This window comes from Nicotiana tabacum, chromosome 10, assembly GCF_000715075.1.
Source record: "Nicotiana tabacum cultivar K326 chromosome 10, ASM71507v2, whole genome shotgun sequence".
Classification (NCBI taxonomy): domain Eukaryota; kingdom Viridiplantae; phylum Streptophyta; class Magnoliopsida; order Solanales; family Solanaceae; genus Nicotiana; species Nicotiana tabacum.
The window spans coordinates 169501168-169524800 of NC_134089.1; positions in this window are offsets into that span (position 1 = coordinate 169501168).

Consider the following 23633-nt stretch of genomic DNA (forward strand, 5'->3'; position numbering starts at 1 on the left):
GAAAAATGAAAAGAAGGAAAAGAAAAAAAGAAGAAGAAGAAGATAAAATCACAAGAAATACAAAACCGTGGGAACTACGTTTGACCTGATTCCTCAAAGAGGATACGTAGGCGCCTCACGGCTCGGTCATAGTGTGCATCATAGCAAATATAGGATGCATAATGTACATAGTGTGCACAATATAGCACAATGTGCGTAACGCACGCAGCTCAACATAAGCGTAAAAAATAAATTCCCCAAGCAAGAAAACTGGGGCAGAGGTTATGTTTTAAGTTCCAACAAAGGTGATTCCAAAAGTTGTAGCACATCGCCCTTCAAATTGCTTTCATTCTTATAGCCTTTTTTCAATCCCACACCAAAACCAACATCAACATCCAAAAGACCTCCCGATCAATGTTCAAGAGATGCCAAGTCCGGCGAATAAGGCCAAGAATAATACACTGATCCCCAGCAAAGAAGAGGATCGTAAGACTGGGAATGAGTTGATAGTCAAAAGAATCTCCAGAAGAGAGGGTCGTATCTACAACACCCCGAATCCTCGAAAGAAATAAAATGAGAGAGTCTTATCGGTGAAAACCTTCACAGGCACCGAGAGGCGATGTAAGATGAGGGATATGAAATGAGAGAGTCTTATTGGTGAAAACCTTCACAGGCACCATAAGGCACCGGGAGATGAGAGAAACGAGAGAGTCTCATCAGTGAAAACCCCTCGAAGGGCACTATGAGGCGACAAGACAGATCAGCAAAAGCTACAACATCCGAAACAGACACTCCTTTATCATCCCCAGCAAGTCGGACCATCGGGCAAAGCGATTGATACAAATAGACTGGGTCGGGAATCTATGGTGCACGTCATGATCACGGGGACCAGTCGTATCCTCCAGATAAGTTCTTTTGAGTTTCTTCTCCCACCAAAATATTCTTTCAGAAAGATTTTCTCCTTTTTCTAGCTTTTATTTCTTTTACTAAATGTGTCTTGAAAGGATTTTTCAAAGCTTACTACCAGAAATCGAAGGGGAATTCATCCAATGCAGGATAATACAAACAGTCTTAAAGGCCGGTCCCAGGCAATGCAGGGATTGTGCCCGAAAATTTTGGAAGAAGTAAGCTCCAAAAGGGAGTGGTTTCGGGAGTTAGAAGCAGACTCCCACAGAATATGCTTAAAGAGAAAGCAGAAAAGGGGATAAATTGAAAACCAATCCCCAGCAGGCTAGAGACCCCCAACAGGCAACTTTGCCCGCCAACCAATTATGGGGACAAAGAGCAAGAAAAGGGGAAGAGAGAAAAATGGCTCGCCAGAAAGGCACCCTCTACCACCACAAGGAAAACTAATTAAATCCTTTTGTCTGATGCAGTAAAACAAAGGATTGATGATGGCAGCAAGATGCGACGCCATGGAAGTTACCAAAAACCGGGGCAGAAAATTTTCTGCCGATTGTCGAAAATTTTCTCGGAAGAACGGGGAAACAATTTCAATACATTTTAAGTTCTAGGTCGCCCACCAGTATAATGCGGGAATACATTTTAAGTTCTAGGTCGCCCACCAGTATAATGCGGGAATACATTTTAAGTTCTAGGTCGCCCACCAGTATAATGCGGGAATACATTTTAAGTTCTAGGTCGCCCACCAGTATAATGCGGGAATACATTTAAGTTCTAGGTCGCCCACCAGTATAATGCGGGAATACTTTTAAGTTCTAGGTCGCCCACCAGTATAATGCGGGAATACATTTAAGTTCTAGGTCGCCCACCAGTATAATGCGGGAATACATTTTAAGTTCTAGGTCGCCTACCAGTATAATGCGGGAATACATTTTAAGTTCTAGGTCGCCCACCAGTATAATGCGGGAATACATTTTAAGTTCTAGGTCGCCCACCAGTATAATGCGGGAATACTTTTATGTTCTAGGTCGCCCACCAGTATAATGCGGGAATACATTTTAAGTTCTAGGTCGCCCACCAGTATAATGCGGGAATACATTTAAGTTCTAGGTCGCCCACCAGTATAATGCGGGAATACTTTTAGCTCTAGAGTTTGGAATCAGTAGCCCCACCTGAAGACGGAAGGTTACAACAGAGAGCCCCAAGCAGGAAAAACAATAAAATCCCCAGCGCCAAGAAGCAGAAGTCTGCCAAAGCAAGCGCACATTCAAAAGGAAGAAAGAACGCGTCTCAGAAGAAGCAGTTCGGAAACATTGTAGCATGCCCAGTATGACAATACTGATGAAGAGACATACCACTGAAGAAACCAGTGGAAGATTTAAAGAAGAAAGCCATGTTCCCAGCAAATCAAACAAAGTGATGAAAACTGGCATTCAGAAAGGCGGGGGACCAGCATCCTCTCCCAAAGTCACAAGATAAAGGCATCAGAGGAAAGCGTTAGCCGACAAGAAAGCAAGGCAGCAAGAACAAGTGGAAAAAGGATAAGATCTCATGATCCTCAGTCCAGCTTAGCTTCTTGTTTTCCTTTTAGAGCAATGTAACAGGGAGATCGTTTGAGTAGTAGCATCCTACAGCGGCATACAACAGCGCACAACAACAGCAAGCACTACAGTCACACGGTAGTCCCAGCTACCAAAATTTCCCGAACTACATTGACCTGATTCCTGTTCAGCCCAGGATATGTAGGAAACCTCTGAAGCAAAGGTTAGGTCAAATCTTTTTCAAAAAAATGCTTCACACGGAGTGTTCGGACGGGCAAAAATCGCTCGCTTTATCTTTGCGCGAAAACCCTTCGTGTCTTCGTGCAAAGAGGGGCAGCTGTAAGCACGTGATTTTTGCTTCACCGACATTCACTCCAAAAGAAAATAAAAATGGTTTCAATTGTTCAAGTTTTCGTGACATACGCTATTAGTCGTTTGTAGGACTGTCCATTTTGCATCTAGTCATTATCAAACAAAAATACAAAAATGCCTGTCGTTAAAAGAAAATTCAAAAAAATATATGTATGTGTGCATCGTTCGTTCTAAGCTGTGATCTAACCATTTTTTATTTATGTGTGTTTATCGTTGTGGATGTCACTCAATATGTGTGTAGGTTTATTTTTAATTTTTACATTGTTTTAGGAATTTTGGTTTAAATTGAAAAAAAAAAGGAGAGGGGAAAAGGAAAATCTGATTTGGGCCCCGAAACAAGGCCCAAAACCAAAATACTGATCCAGTCCAAGACGAGCCTGCCCAAACACGGACTCAAACGACGCCGTATCGGCGTCCCTACCAAAGCCGTTGATCTGATTCCAAGGAACGATCCAGATCAGGCTGTTCAACTCACCTCAACGACGCCGTTTCAGGCGAAATGATCTGAGACGTCTGAGCCTCTTGATCCAATGGTCCACACACGCACCCGTGACCCAACCCCTCACTTAAACCAAACGACCCCGTTTAACTATCAAACGACCCCGTCTCATTTCCCACCCTCAGATCCAAGCCGTTGAGATCATCTGATCTAACGGCTCAGATCCAATCAGCCTCCCCATATATAAACTCGACCCTTACCCCCACGCCCCAAGCCGCACCCCCCCTTCAGCCACTGTTCACCATCTTCCCCAGGACCCCTTTCCTCTCAAACCCTTAGCAGCCTAGGTTTTCCCCCGTGAGCCCGGTAACCACGGTTCCGATGACCACCAAAATAACATCCCCGATGCACCCAACCACCCTGAACACAAATCCGTTAACCGTCCACCTCGAATCAACCCATAGCTTCTCGAATCTTCGAACAAAGATTCGAGCAAAAACTAGATCTACACCGATTGACCCAAACTCACACCACAACCCCTCCTGGCCTCCCTCACCCCCCTGAGTGGCTTTGGTTCCGTTCGAATCTGACTGGAATTGAACGGTTCCCAAATCGAACCTCAAGAGCCCTAGGACTCAGATCTATGGGTTTGTCGGAATCAGTGGCAGGATCAGGGCCTAGCAGACTTTTACCGAAGTGTTCTCAGTTGAGAACGCTTCGGTTAAAGTCCATTAGACCCCAAAATCACCTGGCCCGAGTTCAAGCTTGAATCAATCTTAGTTTCATTTTCCTGAGGTATTTTTCCTTTTTCTTTCGTCCTCCTAAAATCTATCTGTCGTTCTTGTTCGGGTTTGTTTTGTTTCGTGACTCGTCTGTCCATATGTGTACATTTTAAGTTAATAATGAGTTTGTTGTTGGTTTTATTGGTTGTTGGTTGTATATTATAGCTTGTGTAGTCATCTAAATAAGCGTCGTCAACTGAATTCACTTGAAAGATGTTATAGCTTGTGTAGTCATATAAATGAGTCTACATTTCAGTATTAATTACTATGCCTGTTTCTTGTTGGTGCTACTTGTATCGGAATGACCAACTTGTACCCTTTAATTGGCACCCTTGTTTGCTTAAAGTTTGAATCATTGCCTGAACTTAGGCAGAGAATTGGCAATTAACTTTAGAAATCTAACGAATCAGCCTGAAAGCAGTTTGAGTTTAATTAGCTAGTAGTAAGGTATTGGCTGAAATTAGAGAGGTTTATATACTGATTATTAAGAGTTAGTATAATGCAGTAATATGCAAGGTATAAGGGTAATCTTGGCATAAGACAGGATCTGATTAGGGGATAATTTCAGAATATGTCAAGTGGTAATTAAAATAGGATTAAGTTAATGCTAATGGGGGACCAGACCTAAGAGTATGGGAATTAATTGAATACTTAACTAAACCCATAACCCTTGATTAGAGTAATAGGACAGGGCATGGGGGCTGATTAAGGATTCCAAGAAAGATGCCTTTAAGCATGGGTTTAACAGAGTATGGGCAGGCTGCAAAGTTGCAGCACGAGGGCAGCCTAGCTGCACTGAGTCATTTGGCTTATAAATAGGCCATTTGAGAACTTAAAAGGGGTTGGACTTTTGAGTCTTCAGAAAAGAAAAACCAGAAAAATAAAGTCTCAGAACATTGTAACCAAACACTGTCTGAAAATTACATAAGAGTTTATGTTGGTTTAGCTGTCTTGGAATTGCTGTTGGCTGCCTGTCTGAGCTGTTTGTGATTGTTAAACTGCTGGGGTGTTTACATTGAATACTCTGTTGTTTCTGCTGGTTCATTACTCTGTTTCTGGGATTGTTGTTTGTTGCTCGACTACTCGGGAGCTTCATCATTGTTGGTTGATTTTTGTTGCTGTGTTTGTTGCTGTGTATCTGCTGTTGCTGTGTTTACCACATACTGCCCAGCTGATCATCCCTTTCTTCTTTGTCCTCTATACCAGGTACACAACCAATGCACTGTCAAGAAATGTAATTGAAAAATGAGCATGAATACAAATGAAAGATCTTGAAGGATGACTCTTACGCATAGATTGTTACATTAAATATTCATGTAACGTGTAATAGTTTTTACATTTTTGTTCTGGGTACTAGAGACAGTCTTCGTGCCTATAAATGTCAATACATGGTAGTTGAATGCTAGAATGTGCATATAGGTTGATGATGAGAGTATGCCCAAGGCAGTAGGTAGTATCTCATACTTAATTCAATAGTGTAGTATGAACCTGTAATGTAGTCCAAGCATGAAATCCGTACACTGTAAATAAGTTCTTCCTTTCTAATAAATTGCCATGTATAACCCTTAAAATCATGTTTTAAGATAAAGGAGCACAAATTCAGGGCCTCAACCTCATGAAGGTCGAGCCCAAGTCAAAACAGACCAGGTAGGCCCGCATCGAACAAGCAGTGGCCCAGGTCTGGCCTATCACGCATGGGCTGGATTTGGGCCCATGATTATTTGTTCGGCTGATTGCACATGCAGCCTCATTTCTGATTTTCAAGCTTTTCTGAATGTTGCTACAAACAATTCGCAAACATGTAATTAATTAGGACTATCTACTGTTTTCAATTGATAGAGACAAACACGACAAGAAACGTAGTTGCTATAGGGTATCCTTTAAAAATAAGAACGAGATGAGCCTCGACGAAAAATAAACAAAACGCGCAGATGCGGGGCCCTTGTTGAATGTATATTATTGAAGCATTTAGTTTTCCAGGACGGGTTGTTTAGCAAATCTCACAATCCTCCTAAAATAACAATACGTTAGACTCTTTAGGACGCGCCTTAATAAATCTTACCTTCGTAAACTCGGGTGCACATTGATGTGACCCAAATCCAAATCTCAATGGAGTCGAAATGTGTTTCTAATCACGGGTACATTGATTGTGACGTTGTTCGAGATGCGTGTCCATGACGTTGCAAATTCATTTTTAAAAAATAAGAATGAGATGAGCCTCGCCAGATAAAAATACAAATTGCGGGGCCCTCAGTAAATGTTTGCTTTAAAAATTATTTGGACTTCGGGATGGACCGTTTAGTCAAAATTCCACGGTCTTGCTCAAAATAAATACGCTAGTCGCTTTAGGCGCGCCTTTAATAATTTATTTTTCTTAATTCGGGTGCACATTTATGTGACCCAAATCCAAATCTCAACCGAGTCGAGATATATCAATAACCACGGGTGCATTGATGTAACGTGGTTCGAGATATGTTTTCACGACGTTGCAAGTCCTATAAAAATAACATTGAATGATAAAAGCGGTTAAAAGATAAAATTGGCACATAAGTTCATATTTGTATAAAATCAGATAATCAAGCCGAATATAACAATTGAGCGACCGTGCTAGAACCACGGAACTCGGGAATGCCTAACACCTTCTCCCGGGTTAACAGAATTCCTTATCCGGATTTCTGGTACGCAGACCATAATATAGAGTCATTCTTTCCTCGATTCGGGATTAAAATTGGTGACTTGGGACACCCTAAATCTCCCAAGTGGCGACTCTGAAATGATTAAACCAATCCCGTTTTGATTGTCCTTTAATTGGAAAAAACTCCCTTGTACCCTCTCGGGTGCGTAAAAAAGAGGTGTGACACCCATTTTTGACTGTCTTCGCCTAAATCATACCACCACATTTGAAGCTGACATAGAAATTCTTCCGTACTTGTGGATGAGGGACTTTGTGTGGTGCTCATTTTGTATCTGAAATTTAATTTTAATAAAGTCAAAATTCATTTTGGAAAATTTATACTAAAAAAAAATCATTTTCGAATTTTTTTATTTTATTTATTAAATACCTTTATTTCAAAATTTAAAACTATTTTTTTTCGAAATTTTTAAAACAACCCATTTTATTCCTTTCTTATCACCATGATTTTATTTAAGCTGGTCAACAAGCATGTTCGAGGCAAATGAATGCACAAGTAACAAGTAGGATGCATCATGATGGTCCTTTTATTTTGGGTTCACCTGTCCTAGACAGACCCAACCCCTGTGTTGAGTCTCCAAGGCCAAATGCATATGATGCAAATATTCGTTCCTACTAGGGATCCGGTACATGGCTGAGTTATTCTAAGTGTAAAACCTTAGGTTGATTGTTCTAAACCTGGCTTACCCAAACGGACAGTTTGAGCCGAAGCGGGGGCAACGTACCGGGAGCACGAAAGTCTGCCCGGCCTAGTTACTTGTCCCAACTCTGTCTTATTTGGTATGACTTTAACAGAAAGGTGGGTCACGCGCACGTGTACACCATAAATTCAGAAGACTCAGAAAGAAAGGGGTTTCGTAGTAGTTGTATATATTCACAATTCAAATAATATTAAAGCGGTAAAAAGCAACATTTAGCATATTAGCATATAAACAGTTGAAAATCATATAGTAAATAAAGCCAATTATTGCAGTTATCTTAAGCTCGAATTCTTTAAACCCTGAACCAGTGGTTCTGGGTTACAACTAAAAGTTCCCCAGCAGAGTCGCCAGAGCTGTCGCACCTCGTTTTTCCGCCCCCGCGAGGGTACAAGTGGAGTTTTCTCCAATTAAAGGACAGTCGAAACGGGATTTATTTAATTATTTCAGAGTCGCCACCTGAGAATTTTAAGGCGTCCCAAGTCACCAATTTTAATCCCTGAATCGAGGAGAATATGACTCTGTTTATTATTCTGCGAACCAGAAATCCTGAGTAAGGAATTCTGTTAATCCGGAAGAAGGTGTTAGGCATTTCCGAATTCCGTGGTTCTAGCACGGTCGCTCAACTGCTTTCATTCTTGGCTTAATTATCTTGATTTTATTAAATACATTTTTATTGCATGATTTTACTACCGCTTTTTACTTATTGTTTATGACGAATTACGCGTACGTATATTCGTATTATATATCTTTTATAATTACCGGGGATTGTGCCACGCGTACGTGTACACAATAAAATCATCCATGTTATAGTTTTTATAAAAATATATATTCGAAAATTAAAAATAAAATCAGGAACATCATCACCCTTTTTATTTAGATAATGAACTGCACACCTCGGATTATATGAAATTATTTAATATATATTTTTTTAAAAGAAATTCTTTTTATTAAATATTCGCTCGAAATTGCGCGTACGCATAATCCGAATTTACTTTTAAAATATAATCAGGGTGCGCGAACGCATCCCTGATTGCGCAAAATCTTTGTTAATAGTATTATGGACTTTTCACAAATTATTTATTATATCATACATTTTTTATGTGAAAATCATGAGAACTCCCACTTTAGAGGCCTTTGAATTCTTTGAAAAGAATTCACAATCTATTAAAGGTTGTCCGTCGATTATAATTTCCGAGTATAAATTATATTCATCCCGCTATTCAAATTCGATGAAAAGAATAAAAATATGATTCAAACAAATACAACATATATATGCCAAAGGATGAATTGTATATGAAACTAACAAACATGATTTATGAAAGGAAGAAGTATTTTGGAACAATTTTTCATTATTTAATTAGTGCAAATCCCATTTCTAATTGTCATTGACTTAAAGTGTTGCAATTTGTATATCTCATCTTATTCTCATATACTTGCTTTTAATCCAATAGTCCTAATTACTTATTTAGGATGGTAAATAAGCATTAAGTGATAAGAAAGGGACTTATTATACAAATTGATTAACAACATTGCCTTACATGTCATATGTTCATATTTGTATGTTTTGAAACATTCGTAACACTTTAACATCATAATGTGCCATAACAACTCAACTTACCGTCCACTAATGGTTCTATAGATACCTGTTATGATGCCACATATGAACGTACAACTTATATCATTCCTTCCACAACTAAATCAGATGATCAGAATAAACTAGCAATATGGTTTTTATATTTTTCACGCTATTCTTTATTCAACTAACAATGTCACAAGGCCTAATTAATGGCCAATCTTTATATCATGTTTCTTACCTTGACAGTTCAAACATGACAAAACTAAGGAGACGGAGAGCTAACATTATTACAAAAAACTTATATGAATTTCAAGGTAAGACAATTAACTCATAGTTATCAAACTGAATTCACTACTAATTATCTAACATGAAACAAAATGAAATTTAAACTGGTGAACTTGGACAAATGGAAAATAGAATTGCAATTCAAGCTTCATTGATTAGTCATGTTGAATCTCTTTCCAACATGAAATTTAAAAGACATGTACCTGAAAATGAAGGTGGAAAGAGTAAATTTCAGCAGTAGCAGCAGTAACAAAATCAGCAGAATATACCAATAACACAGCAAGTCTGAACAAGACCCGTTAACCCAGATGAACAGTGACAGAGACTTGAGAAAAATTTCAGATTTGAACCGAACAATATTCACAAGCAAACAACGGACAGATTCTAGAAAGATAACATTTCAGATTTTAGTTTCTTTCCTCTTCCTGTTTCAGATTCCTATTTCATATTTCTTTCTTTCTGTTTTTCACAAATGTGTATGTATTTCTGTGTGTATTTCCTAATGTTTTAGAAATCAGCCTCTCTTAAACAGACAACCTGAAAAAAAACAAAAACTGCCTTTCTAAATCAGATTGTTTCTCCTCTTAAAATCTACCCAAAATCTCAGTTTTCCTTGTTCTAATCTCTCTGAAAACTGAACTTTAAAATTTCTGTCTGAAAACTGATTTCTCTCTCTCTGAAAACTCTTAAAGTCTGTCTAAATTCTGTTCTGAAATCTCTCCAAAAAAAACTGCCTTAATCTGCCCATCAGATCCTGTATTTATACAGGTCTGCCCCTTTTCTTGTTAGTGCTACATGGACCCCTTTTATCTTATAAAAACAGAAAAACTCCATTAAAAACCTCTTTTTCTACTTTAAACCCCATTAAGTTAACTTTTCCCTGATCTTCAGCAGTCCATTACCCTTTGTTTCCCATTATCTCATTAAATTAAAATCCATTAATAAACCACTTTCAGCCCTCTATTATATCATATTACCTTCACTGTTTCGTTACCAGTAGTACCCCTGAAAACCTACTGTTATTATTGAAAAATCAGAACCCACTGTAAAACAGATTCTATAATCTGTATAAACTTAATTATCCTTCTGATTTACAGCTATAACCAATCCTATGATTTTGAGACAGTATATCACATTTCTAATAACTGATTGACAAGAACTGAATTTAAACAGGGGATTCTCAACTGAATACTGAATAAAACACCCTTAACATTACACAGAACATGCAGGATTATTTCAACTGAAATTCAAAACTGAACTAAAAGCAAACAAATACAGGAGCATTGTCAATATACTGACAATGCCCTGAAACTTAATGTTCAGGAAACAATATACATACAACATTTATTCTGACAGACTTATTGAAATGTAAACAAAGGTGATTTAATTGACGAGTATTAATTAAACTGATTGTCTACAACAATTGTCAACAAGCAGTCTATAGAAACAGATTATTTCAATCTGTATTAACGAGTATTCATAATATAATTAATCGACGAACTTAATCGAGTCGATTACACATATTGTAAATAATCATACCATCAGAAACAATTTACTTAATATATCATATAGACGGGTAGGAGACAGAATCAAAATAGAAGATGTGAAAATTACAGTCTAATAAAACAAACACAAAACACACATAGAATACAAAAAGAAAAATAAGAAAAAATACCTCTAAATCTTTAAATTTACAGACTCGGACTCATCTTGGATTCGGACTTTGTTTGAAATCAAACAGACCTTAGTCGAAGTATTTTCCACTGAAAATACTTCGACTAAGGTCGATTAAACCTCAATCTTTATTCAACTTGGACAGAATCCAGAAGTTTGGTATTTCTAGGGTTCTTGAAGGTTCGATTTGGGACTTAACTATTTCTGGTCAGATTCGAGGGGGACCAAATACAAAACACGGGTGAGGGTAGCCTAGGGGTCATTTGGTGCCAGTTTAGAATAGATCTGAGCTTGTTCTTGTTTGGTCCGAACCTTCAAAAGAAGATTCAAAGAGTTCTGAGGGGATTCGAACCAAACTGATGTCAGATCCATAACGAGGCATGCTAGGGGGTGCTATGGTGTTAACTAGGGGTTGTTTGGTTTAGATCTGAGCTTGGCTCGAATCTTCAAATGAAGATTCGAGAACCTTCAGAAAGATTCGAGCCAAGTGGCTAGCATATCTGGATAGAGGAGGTTCAGGGGGTTCTAGGGTGTTATTTTGGTGACCGGCGGCGTTGATGCCGCCAGGTTTCAGGCGGTGGGATCCTAGGGCGGCTAGGGTTAGGAGTGGGGGTTTGGGGGACGATGATGAACAGTGTAGGAGGGGGGGTGTTTAGTTTGGGGCCGGGGTAGGGGCCTGGGACTTATATAGGGGTGGGGTGGATTGATATTGTCCGTTGGATTAGATAGAATGAAGGGCCAGGATCAATTCATTAAACCAAACGATGTCGTTTGGTTTAATGCCAGGGTCGGCTGAGTCGGGTTACTGGATCGGGTTACGGGTTACGGGTAAAGGGGGTGAGATCTTGACCGTTGGTTGGATTTGATCCAACGGTCCCCGAAAAACTACGACCAAACGCTGTCGTTTTGGCTCGTCTGGTTTGGACCAGACTTGGGCTGCCTGGATTGGGCTAAGGGGGGGTAATTTTGGTTTTGGGCCTGGATTTTAATCCAGGTCCGATTTTGTATATATGTACATTTTTTTTTCATTTTTTCTAATTTAAATTTCCAATTTTAATTATAAAACAATTTTAACTTCACAAAAATATATTAATTACTCTATAACAATTATTTAACACATAGACAAGACATCAATCACACAGTGGAATATTTAAAATAGAACTATTGCATATTTTTTGTGATTTTATTTAAATTATCTTTTAAATGCATAATTAAATCCTATATGCATGCAACATGTATTTTATTTTATTATTTCATTTTATTATGACAAAGTAAACACTTACGGACATAACACAAGTATTTAGCATCACACAAATTCAAAAATTACACAGTAAAAGAAATTTATTTTATTTTTTGATTTATTTTGGAGTAGTTTTTATTAAAGCAAAAATCACGTGCTTACACGGGGTTCTGGGTGTTAACATCAGGAGCGGCAAGAGTGATTGACAAACTTGCCAGGTTTCGAACTTGTTCCAATTCTTCTCGAAATCTCAGCAAAGTTTGCTCAAGATGAGCAGCAGTTTCCTTAGTGATTGAAGCGTTCTGAGAGGTTTCCTCGATTTCCTTTCTAGCACTGGTATCTCCCATTTTTCCTTTGTTCCTGTTTTTGTTAGGACGCGGAGGAGGAGGAAGGCCGTTGGATCTTGTTGAGTATGCTGATGGTGCCAGAATGCACGAACTAACCTTTGGGGAGGGGAATAAAAATAAAGAAAAACAAAAAAGGTAACAAGTTAGTGCGGGTTGTGAGAAGAAAATGTTGCAATATTTAAACACATTGTGCAAGAATATAAATCGCGTCCTAATTTGGGTGCCTAGTTATGCCCGAGGTAGGCATAGCAACAAATTAACTTGGAGAACTTATAATGCTAAATGCCTCATTTTATTGATAAAAAATAAGATGACTCCAAAGCGACGCTAAATAATGGAAAATAAAATGTCACTAGTGGCCATCGGCCTTATTACATCATTAGAAGCAAAATAAAAGACTCCTAACTACTTGGTCCTAGACGGACCTTCCCCAGATCTGGTATTCTTGCCTCCCTCGTACAGCTGCACTAGCTCGCGCAGTCCCAGCAGCAAGTAAGCTCGGGCCAGGTGCCCACCTTCATTACCCTCAGCATTCTGACAATCGTCGATCCTCTTCAGAAATTTACCTTCCAATTCCACTAAACCTCGTTCCAGATACCCCAGCCGGTTGTTGGCGTTGACAGCCATATCCTTCCACTCGTTGATCAGCTTCTCGCGGGCTTCCTATATTTCCCGGTGCTCGTTCTCGCATTCTCGCATCCTTTTGCGCAGTTGATTGTATTTAACCTTTGCTGCAGTCCTTTCATCAATAAGCCTATGACCATAGACGAACCCTGGGTGACCCAAACCAATGTGATCATCCTCCAACCAACCCAAATAGTGCGGCACACATCCGGCATGATACCTGTCTGGTTTGAGGGATTCCCTTCCCAAAACAAGCTTGCAGTGCCACATGTGCTGAGCTTGACACCTATGTGGGCTATCATCATCCTGAAAGTCGGCTCTGAAGTGACTCATCTTGTCGACCCTTGGTATGATTTGTTTCCTCCCTGCTTGTCTCATAGCTCGGAGAGGGACATAAGGGTAAGTTCCTCTCAAGTCAATGAGCATAAGGAACGGTGCTTCCCGAGATCGAACAATAAATTCCCCGGTTGGGAACCACTCATACATCCATTGTACATGCTCTTCTTCCAGATTCTCAAGCAGCTCTACCCATCCACTGGCGTCTTCTGGCTGATCAAACATATTGGGCATAAAGTTCATTTGCTTTGGGTGATGAAAAGCTATATGGTCATCCCAATCCCTAAGTATGATTTCCTGTTTGTAGTCGCATTTCTGAAGGTGTTCTATGAGCCAAAGTTGAAGTAACAAGTTGCACCCTTCAAAGTTGATCTTGGTCACCATGGCTAGTCTAGTGTGGATCCTAGCCTTCTTCATAGGGAAATTTATCATGCCCAAGAAGAAAAACACGAACACAAAGACCCTTCTATGTATGTGTCCCAAAGAAGTGAGGGCAAACTCGTCCATGTAGGTGCGATAGGACTTGCTGTGGCCATATCTCTCGTACAAGAAGTCGAATGGTATGTAGGAGTCTTTCAAGCAAGAGAGGTCGGGATTTTTCTTGAGTCTCATCATCTTAAGAAAGCCTCTACTTTTGCGGTTTTCCGGCATAAGCAAACCCGGAGTCTCCCGGGGGATACCAGCTAGGCCCCTTATCTCTTCTAGCAAAGGGGTCATTTCCAAGTCTCTGGAGCGGAACACTGATTGATCACTATCCCAAAACAAAGTGGCAGCCTCAATGATCTTGTTGTTGGGCTGGATTTCCAGAAGTGAGGGCAAATTCCCTAAGTATTTGCGGACGAGTGTCTACTCACTGGAGTGAAGATCTTCCCACCAATTTAGCAGCCTTGGATGAATGTTGGATACCATACCGAATCTGGGGACCTCGTGCCTCATTTTCTGCAAAACAAAGTGTTAGGCCCTTAACCCCACCAGACTCGACTATTTGAATCAATAATTAGCAAAAGACATTTAGTTCTCCAAATAAATGCACATAACGTGGAGGTGTTCGTTTGGGTTTCAGGAAACCCGATGGACTTTGGTTTAGGCTATCTTAAGGAGTCATTATGTGGACAACATAACTGACTCGGGTAGGGTTGACCATGATGCATGAACAGTTTCAAGGGAATATGATTTCTACTTTTGAAGTGCTAGACAAGGTACCCTTGAGCGGACAACTCAAGAGGGAAAGGCGCGGAACCATCGACTACACCGTTGATCAACTGGTTTTACTGCAAATATGTCTTTGCCATATTTAGGGGGTTTATAATACCGGAAGGGCGCAACCACTCATTATAAGCGTTGCTATAGGATTTGTTTTGGCACGAGTGGAATATGATGTTGAGGAATGCAGTTATAACAATGAGACAAATTGCATGTATTTTCACGTTCATAAAGTAAAGATTACAATAAATGCTCAGTAATTACAACAAAATTGAAATAATAAGGCAGTAAAAGAAGAAATTAAAAGGAAAGAAAAACATGAAGAGCCAAGTAAGTAATTTGATGAAATAATTAAAGATAGAAGGTAAATGCAATTAAGGAAGCAATAAAGTCACAAAGCACGTAATGATAAAAGCCTTAAAGGTTTCCCCAGCAGAGTTGCCATGCTGTCGATGCCCCCTTTTTCCCTCCTAAGAGAAGGCAAAATCGGGTTTACGACATTATGGGCAAAACAACTCTTATTCCCTTTTGAGGAATCGGGTTATGGAATTTGAAGAGTCTCCACCTAATGATTATAGTGCATTAGGACACTTTTAGAGAAAAGAAGAAGATTTTTTGGAAGAAAACCAGAGTTCGGGTAAGGGCTTGAGATTATCTCGAGAGGAAGGTGTTAGGCACCCCTCAAGATCCACTAGTGTGGTTCCTGGCCATGCTTAATTGTGACTTTAAGAAGAGTAGGAGTAGACAAGCAAAGTTTGCACATAAGAAATATAAACAAGTTGACAATTTTGAAAGAAGAAAGACACAAGTGGTTTTGGAAAGAAAAGATTGATTGAAGAAAACATTACTTTTAAGAATACATCACATCGTATAAATAAAGAAAAAGGTCCTAGGTTTAAATACAATATGGATCACCTTGGTGCAATACCCAGCAATCATTCTCACACGAGATATTAGCGCACCGGTCATCATATCCATATTCTACCCTTCCCACCCCGTTAAGGTGTTAAAGCGCGTTTAGTCTCGTTTACTTATTGCATGCTAATACCCGTCCCGACCTATCAGTCCCGGGGTATTAGGACTTCTAATCCTAAGAGGGAAGAAAGGGATGGGGCCTTTATGGAGTTTAAAGGATAAAATTCTAGTTTCGACATTCAAAACAAATATCAAATAAAGGGATGAGTAAACAAGCAAACAAGGCTCAAATAAACCCCTTAAATCAGACAACACTTTGTTTAGCATGTCTTAGCATATACTGATTTGGTCTTTAAAAAATTAAATAGCGGACAGATTGGTTCAACACGTAGAGTTGGATAAAAAGTCTACATTAGGCAGCCCGGATCCAATTGTCAGAAATTGAAGTATTTTAAGCGAGTCATTTAGAAAAAAAAAGAAAAAAAGCACTGTTTTCAGAAAGGACCTAAATAGTTTAAGACAGAAGGTTGAAAATTTGCAGAGGTTCAGAGATGACTTGAAAATCAGCAGAATTGTTTAAGTGAAACTACAGTAGAGTTATGAAGAAAAGTTTTCGAAAGTGAAAAGACCTTAAAGGAATGGTGAGTTAAAGGCTGTTTTGAAATAGTAGCTTCATGAGATGAATAAATTCAGGCAGGGGGTTAAAGGAACCGTTTTAGGAAAAAAAAAGATGCCAGTTTAGAAAATTTAAGAGCATTGCAGATTTGTAAGAGTTTCAAAAGCAAACAGATTTGGAAGAGTTTTTTTTTGTTGACAAAGTTTGAAGCCAATTGACAGATTATTCTTACTTAAACATATTAGGCAAGTTTGAGTTCCTATAGGCATGATATCTACGTGACTGAATTTTTAAGGCTTGTTACTGTTATTAAACCGGTAAAGGAATGAGTATTTGATTACCCTATAGTTTGCCTAGCGTTTCGCGTGTTCCCTATAGGCATGATTTCTATATGCAATTAGTTGATTATTAGGTCCTATAGTCAGAATTTCTAATGATTGGCAACATGGTTGAACATTAAAAGCCTATAGACATGATCTCTAGGTGATTGAATAAAAGGAATGAAAAAGACTATAGACATGATTTCTAGGTGATTTATACGTTTAACCTATAGGCATGATATCTAAGTGATTAAACAACAATATTGATCCTATAGGCATGGTATCTACCTTTTAACATATGCAAGTAAATATAAACCCCCTCCCATACCCTTTACTAATACTCCCCAAGTTCTTTTTTTTTTACAAAAATATTACAGAACCAGAAGAAGGAAAGGAAAATAATTAAAATATATCACAGCCTACAGCCAGATCCGAGCAGCCTAATTCAATCTTAATATCTAATAACATGTGTTTCACCAACCCAGATTCCAGAATCCAAGGCCTTCTCTTATTCAGAGTGTTTCAAAGTTCCAAGGAGCTTCAATAGCCCAGGCAATGCTTACACTCTGAAGAGTAAATATTGTAACAGAATAGTGCAAGTGTGGAATTACCAGCCCTCAGGCGTCCAAGTTTAGAGGGAACTCCAGGGTCCCTAAGCAGGGCTTACCAAAGAGGGGTAGAACTTAGGAACTAGGAATGAGTGCAAAGTGAGAGGGGAACCATAGCAGAGGGTGGTCATACCCAACCATGGCATAGGCTGGCACACCCCTAACCCTTTGCTTAGGTCAACAAATAGGAGCAGACTTTGGGGAGTCAAACTTAGGGTCTGAGTGGTGATTAGGACACTACCAGACCCAAGTTAAAGCTCAACACATAAAGGGGAGAGGAAATGGGAAAGCATTTGAGTAGAGACTTAGGAGAGTCTGATTCTGGATCATGGTCAGCAATATCAGATGCTGCCATGATTCAGAACAGTACTAGCACACAAAAGGGAATAGGGGGAAGGGATTTTCATATAGAAGCATACACTGACATTAAAAAAAAAATAAGAAAGCATAGCAGACTGTAGATGCAAGGACATGGAAGAATATGCTACAGAACATAAACACACAGTGAAGAATGTATAGAAGAAGAGAAGTGAATACACATAGTAGGAGAGTATTATTTAACTTAGAAGTACATACCAGTTTTCAGTTCTAGTACAGCAGAGAAACAACAGCAAATAGACAGCCAGACAGTTAGCAGGAACAATTCAAAACTTCAACAAGTACTTGGGAGTTCAGAGGAACTCCAGAAATGTTCAAACAGTAGGAGATAAGGGGGCAGAGTGCTCAGTAGAGAGACAGTAGTATAGAAAATGGTAATAGAGAGAGTAGTAGTAAAGAGAGTAGTAGCCAGTAAAGACAGAGATGATTGCGTGTTGCAAAGGTGCAGAAAAGAGTTCTGAGAACTGTGTTGTGTTCGAGTGTTTGTGTAAAAAAAACTCGTGTCTTAGAACTTGTGAGAGCTGTGAGCTTTTATAGTGTAAAAACGAGTAGACAAGAAGGCAAGGAAATAAAATCTCAGTCAATCAAATAAAATCTCCCTTAGTCAAAGTGATTTGATTTCAAACGAGAGTGGTAATTAAGGGAAGAAAAACCTTTCAGAGTAGCATAATAAAGGGTAGTTCATACAGAGTTTATTTAAGGTAAGAAACTATAGTACATGGTTTTGAAAGAATAAGGAAACAAAGTAATCAAACAGCCGAAAAGTTTTAAAAGCTTTGAATGAACTTAGTCAGGAAAATAGGGAAAAGGCTAAGTTGTAAAAAATCAGTAGCAAATCAATCGAGCCTCAGTAAAAGGAGATTGAAATCAATCACAAGCTAATAGTATCAATTCAAAAAGAACAAAACCCTCATATATAAGCATGCTAGTATCAAGCAAGAAAGAAAGATTGGCATAAACAGTTTTAGAGTCATAAGCAAAAAGGAAAGCAAGTTTCAGTTCAGTTTATGAACTCAGCACAAATTTAAGAGCCTAGGGTTTCTAGAGTAGAACCCTAGAACCAAAAGCTCGCAAAATCCCCGAATAGGGTTTCAGTCCGAGTAGGACACACAAAAGAGAAGGCAAACTCAACAAGCCTGGGGAACTCTTTCAGAATTCCCTGAGGAAATACACAGACATACGTAGCAATCGAAAGCAGTAGAGTGCAAACTAAAACTCAACCAGTTCAGAAGAGAGAAGAGATGCAATAGAAGTTTAGGAAGTAGTAAAAGAAGCAAGTTCAATAACCCAAATAAATCCAGTAAGAGTAAACACTTTCAGTAGCAGAAATAGTAAAGGGACAGGCAAAATAGGTGTATAAACATGCTTATAGAAAAATCAGTAGAAGCAGTAATAGAACAAAGGTAGAGAAACATGCATATTGACAGCAAATCATAAAAAACAAACGAAATCCCCCTAAAGCATGGCATGAACACACAGATTCACATAAAGAAAGAAGAAGAAGAAGAAGAATCATTTTAGGATTTTTTGAAAACCCTAATTTGAACAGACTAATTTTAAAAAGGGAAAATTAGGGGAAATCGTTAAAACATCGAATAGAGCATAGATCTGCTATAGATCTAAGAAATTAAGGAAAGAAAAACCTCGAATCAAGCTTTTTTTAGGGTTTCTCGGAAACCCTAGAGACGAGAAGGCCTAGAATGGTTTGGTCTCTGAACGAATCTGGGCCATGGCTAAGCCTTCAGAGCTTGAACACGCCGGAACGGAGCTGGAAGAGCCACAGGAACTCAGGTCGGCAGAGGACCTGAACAGGTCTGTTGAAGATTGATCCTTAAATGCCTCGAATAATCATTGCTTGGGGTGAAAGGGGAGAGAATATAGGTTGTCCATGGCCTGGGAAGCCATTGACGCCGGTGGGTTTGGTCGGAGACGATGATAGACGGTTAGGGTTTCGAGTGGCCTAGAGAGCATTTGAGAGAAGAAGGGATTTGGGGCGGCGGTCTTAGAGAAATGATTTAGGGTTAGGGGGTTGGGTGAAATTGAAAAAGAAAGGAAGAATGGTGGCCGTTGATTAATACAATCAACGGCCAAGATTAAAAGCAAGAAACGGGGGGTTAGGTTAATTGGGTCTGGGTCGGGTAGAAATGAAATTGGGTTGGGAATTGGGGGGTTAGAATTAGGCTGTAATTGAAATCAAAAAGAGGCTAAAATTGAAATAGCCATTTTTTCCTTTTGAATTTATAAAAATAGTAAAAGATGTTAAAAATCAAATTAAAAATACTGGGTTGATAAACAATATGTAGGTATTTAAAAATATTAGGATTGATTTTATAGTAAAAATTGCAATTTCATGCAATTTTAGTTTAAAAATACCAAATGGACTTGTAAAATTATGCAAAAATCATGTAAATTGTATTTTGACGTAAATGTGAGAGTGAAATAAATTATTTACCAAAATATCAAGTTTTGGGAAGAATTAATGGATTTTATAGTGCACAATAGGCCATAAATTGGTCTTAAAATTATTAAAAATGTCAAAAGCTTTTGGGGTACTCATATATGCACACATATGCTATTTTGAAAGTGTTTTGGAGTATATAAAAAATACATAGGGAAAAATTGGGTATCAACACAAACAAAATAAGACCCACCCCTTAAGAGTCAATCCACGAAAATTCAGCCTACCTAAAGTGACCTCATCTAGCATCAATTGGGACTAACAATTGCTCCAAATTCAAATGAATCATTAACAACATTCACTCTTTTAAACACCATGGATTTAACGCGACCCAAGAGCATCAAGAGTTGACTCAACATATCAAAGAAACTCTTTCTATTACTTTGGTCGTTGTGGAACCCAAACTCTCACATCCTTGATTTTCCCTAAGCAAACCGCACCTTTAGGATAGTAGCACTCAGAACGAGGTTAATGAAAATACACTCATCTCTCTTAAGGAAAAGTCACAATTCTGGCTATAAGTACCATATTCTTGCCCCTTATGTGAGTCACCACTAATGTAAGCTTCATTCAACTCAAGATCATATAGGGCTTTTGCGGAGACATAGTGAAGGCATTTGGTTCAGGTTAGTAAATGTTTGGTCTAAGTAGGTTCCATCTTCCCTTTAGCACTTCTTTTGCTTCATTTTGGCACGCATTCACTTGACTTTTTAAGTCATTTCACTTCTTTCTAAGGGGTTAGAGAGACACACTATCACTCTTTCTTGTTCATTTCAAATCTTTTCTCCTTTTCAACTTTTCACACCTTACATTCTTTGCTTTTATTGAATCCCTTCATTCTTTCCTACATTGAACATTTGTGAGCACGTGATTTTTGCCCTATATGAATTATTCTAACAAATTCAAAAAAAATAATTTCTTTCAGTGTTTGCAATTTTGTTGGATTTTGTGACATTTTCTGTTAATTATTTGCATTTGTCTGTGCACGTTTATTTTATTTAATTCATGAAAATACAAAAATATCACGCACTGCATTTAAGATTTAATTTTATATTTTTTTAGATTAATTAGTAAATTAGTTTGTTTTATAAAATATGAAAATCACAAAAATAGCTCATTTTGCATTTTAACTCTTTAATTTTGAATTGTATAGTAATTCTTTAAATTTAGGATTTAATTAATTATTGTAAATACCATGATGAGTGATTAATCTAATTGGGTAGGTTAATTTAGTTTAAAAATTAATTAATTTAGGTTTTATTATAATTTTGAAAAGAAAAGAATTTGAAATTGAAAAAGAAAAAGAAAAGAAATAAAAGAAAATCCGAATTTGGGCTATTACAATTGATTTTCCCCAGGCCCAAGTGTTAAACACCCATTACCCGTTAAAATTGGCCCAAACCCCCTAAAACCCGAGTCCAACCTGGTCCGCCCCACCAATAAATCAAAACGACCCCGTTTCGTTGGCAACAGATCAGGACCGTCGAGGTTTGTTGATCGGATGGTCCTAAAGCTTGGATCATTTGATATATAAATGTCCGAATAACCCTACCCCCCCCCCCATCTCCTTCATGAGACCCTCTTCATCCCCGCCGAAACTGCCCGCCGGAAATCGTCTCCGCCGGCGGCGATACACCGATCATCCCCAAATTTACACCCTTGATTCCCCTCCATCTCCCCATTCCAAAACCCCAAACCATCTCCCTCGAATCCCACCAAAGGATTGAAGAGGACGATCGAAACCTTAATTCGTCCAATCGGGTCCAAACTCATACCAGAGCTCTCATTCCCCTTCCTCATCATGAATCCACCATCAGCTCCTTTCGAATCCCACCAGAATCCCTCAAAACTCCGAAACCCTAGCCGCTGCCCTTGTTCTCTCCGGTGGCGGTGCCACCTCTATTCAACCCCAAATTAACACCCTAGGACCGTCCTCTCTCTCTCTCTCATCCCAAATCCTCACTCAGATTTCTTCAAACATCTCTGGGGCTCCACAAATATCAAATCGAAGAGTCGAGCCATGAGAGCCTAAGGTCGGAATCATGCATGCAAGCAATTTCAGGAATTTTCCGATTGTTTCAAGTCGGGTTTGACACAAAATAGTGACACTCGTTTGTTCCTCACCAAGAACAAATGTTTGCCACTATGTTGGGTCAAATCAGTGCCTCAATTTTTGATTTCAAGTCTAGCTGGTAAGACCCGTCCATCTTTGTTTTCAAAATCGTTTATGTGTCACCTCTGTTCCTTTCCTCTCTTTTAATTTGTTTTCTGATTTATTAACTATCCTGTTAGAATTTTGGTTTGGTCACTGAGCTTAATTAGTTCCCCGCCTGTGTGTGATCATTGATTAGTTGATTTTTTTGGTTTTTAAGTTTCTGAATTTGTTTGGGTTTCTTGTTTGGGCTCTGAGGTCAGTCTAAGACCTCATGTTAAAGGAATTCTATTTGGTTTGAGTCCGAGCCCATGTCTATTTAATCATTGAGCCTGTTCGGGGATTCATAGCCCATGTTCAAGTCTGGCTGGGCTTCAAGGAAAAATACAGGGGTAATAGGGATAAATTTGGGTAAGTCACTTAAGGGAATCTTGCTATAACCACCTAAGAAGCTGCCTAGAAGCTAAAAAAATAGACTAACTTGACCAACAAGTCAGTAATTGAAGGACTAAGCAGCAAAAAGGAAAATTTGAAAAGGACAAATGAAAAACTGAACCTTTAATGCTGACCTAGTAACTTGCCTATAAATGCATAAGTTACTAGCAGCTCAAGGGAGATTCTAAGGGCTGGAAATCTAAAAATACAAAAACTACAAAATTTTACTACTTACATAGACTTCAAGAACAAAAATTACTGTTCCATTGCATTCTCTTCTATAATTTCAAAGACTTTATCTTCTGAAGAATTTCTGATTAATCTGGTGCGAAATGAGTTGGGTTTTGGGTGTTTGAAATTTGATTTGAGGTTGGCTTTGGGTTATTGTTCGATTAAGACTGTCTTGTACTGCTTCGCATCCATTTTCTGTTTGCATTGCTGTTGCTGGTGCTGAATTCTGCTGTTACTCTACTGATCTTTCACTATTTCCTTTTCTGTTTCAATCTCCAGGTACACATCTCTGATTTTAAGCATGTAAGCCATGGTTCATGAAGTGTTTTTTTGAAGGAAATGAAGATTATGATGCTATCTCTGCTTATCTCCTTTCTCAGTGTGTTTTGAGTCTCATATTAACAATGTAATAGGATTATTATGTAGTGTATGTTGATTTGTGTTTGTTTAAATACCTAGGATTTATTGTTATTAGAAAAGACCATCATTTTTAAGACCCATAAATGTTATCTTTAAGAATTCAGATGTTGGAATGTCTGTATAGTCGTTTGTTCCATATAATTTAGTTGACTGGTTTCCAATGGATTATATGCAATTGTTGGCTTATGAAAATCTGGGTCCAAAGCTGGCCCAAGTAGCAGGATCAACCCCAGGCGTGAGTGCATAACCCTGAATTGTTTTGGGCCTTTAGTTCTCGTCATGATTGGGCATTTTTCGAGCCCAACAGAGGAAACACGGGCAGGTGTAGCCTTACACTCTTGTAATTTGGGCTCAATTTTACTCACCTTCTGCAGGGTGTTGATGGCCTGAAATTTTCTTCTATTAA